The sequence below is a fragment of the Carettochelys insculpta genome, chromosome 25 (genome assembly GCF_033958435.1).
Source record: "Carettochelys insculpta isolate YL-2023 chromosome 25, ASM3395843v1, whole genome shotgun sequence".
NCBI classification, from domain to species: domain Eukaryota; kingdom Metazoa; phylum Chordata; order Testudines; family Carettochelyidae; genus Carettochelys; species Carettochelys insculpta.
The window spans coordinates 1,050,019-1,051,870 of NC_134161.1; positions in this window are offsets into that span (position 1 = coordinate 1,050,019).

Here is a 1,852-nt window from a genome sequence, read left to right on the forward strand (position 1 = left end):
TTCACCTGTTGAAAGAAGTGTGCTGATGTGAATAGGACAGAACCCTTTTAAACCATCTCTGCCCGGTCCCCTCTCTGGAGCCCCCTCCCACCAGCAATGCTACCTGGAGCAGCTTGGGAGCCTGGTCTCCTCTGCCTCCCTCTCCCAGCCCACTGTCCTCTGCTTCTCTGCAGTGGTGGGGAGTACAGCACCCTGAGCCTGGGGCCCTGCTTCCTGCTGCTGTGGCGAAGTAGAGCACAGCAGGCTGGGAGAGGGCGGTGGGATGAGCTGGAGTGGAGCAGACAGCCCTGCTGCTTCAGATCAGCAGGTGGAGGCCCCCACCTCTCCCTGCTTACCTGTCCGCAGGGGTGCACATGGGGGACAGCTGGGGTCAGTGAGTGGCCAGAAGCTGCTGGCGCATTTTAAATTGCCCCCAGCATGGCAGGAGGACCTGTTTGCGGGGTGGCAGGAAGAGCAGGGATTGCTGGCAGTGAGTTTTCAGGCAGACCAGCCCCAGGGGAGGAATATTCCTGGTGCCAGGCTCCATGGGCCCATATAACTCATCGCCTTCGGCAGCGCTGGGAATGTGAGAGGCCACGGATCAGCCTCCAGTCTGGAAGAGACGTCAGACCAGGTTGTGAGCTGATCCCAAGGGGAGGCACAAGGGTGCTAAGCAGGAACACCCCTGTGATCGTTCCTTCTCCTGGAAGCCTGTCCTGCCCTCTCACACGTGGGACCTTGCATTAGGCAGTGTGGAAATGTTTGCGTATGTTCAGCTTTTCAAGGGAGCACAATTATCTATTGTCTGCTGAACAACTTTTTCTGCTTTGTAGCCTGTCATTGTCATTACAGTTACATTCTTGACTTTTATTTCTATGGATATGCTGTAATTTTCCAGATTGGCAGCTTCAGGTAACAATCCTAGACTTCTGTCTCGTTGCACATGCACTTAGTACTACCAGCTGCTTCAGCATTTTTAATGTGAGACCCAAGCGGAAGCAGAAAAAATTGCTTTGCACCGCTGTCAGAGAGTAGCAAAACAAATCCAGTTTGAGTCATTTATTTTCTTCCAGGGAGGCTTGCAGATTTCATCCATTCTGGCCTCAAGTTTGGCCATCCCCTTAGCATTATATAAACTGGGAAATGTTGGGAAATCAACCCTGGGCAAATGCTGCAAAATGTCAAAGGAGAAAGAACTTGGGGTGTGTTTGCCCCTGTCTTTTACAGCTTAGTCGCCTTTTGGAAAGCGTCTCTGGAGAGTTTGCGTTAGGTTAAGTTCCTTTTTGCTGCGAGCAAGGAGATGTGGTGTCTGGAGGAAGGAGGGTCTAAGCTGTTTCTTTTCGTCTTTGTAGCTAGAAATGTTTCTTGCCCCTCTTGTCCTCTGTGGGCTTTGTTTAGAGCTGATATGCAAATTGAGGCAAACCCACCTTCCTTTAGCACAGACCCACTTGACCAGTTCCATCTAACCAAGGTAGATCAGTTGGAATTAGTGCCTTTAGCACCCTACAGCGGGAATTTTGTAACATTGCATGTTGCTTCTACATCCATTTCCCCGACCGCATTGATCACTGAGTTACCGCTTTTCAGACACCAGGCACATTTTGGCCAGAGATGGTTCACAATTGTGTGTCTGGTGGGAATGGGGGTTGCAGTGGGGTGTGTGCTCAGGCTGTTAGTTTGGTTGGAATGTTATGGCTTTGTGTAATTTCTTTAGAGATCCATTTTGCATTCTGTTTCAAAATGGATTCCCTGTGTGGTTTCCATTTTTCAAGATGGCTGTGAGCTCATCTCCTTCCCCCAAGCAAGGTGGGGAGATCAAGGCATGAAAATTAGGGCAAGAAGTGATTTTAATCTGCCTGGAGACGAGCATATT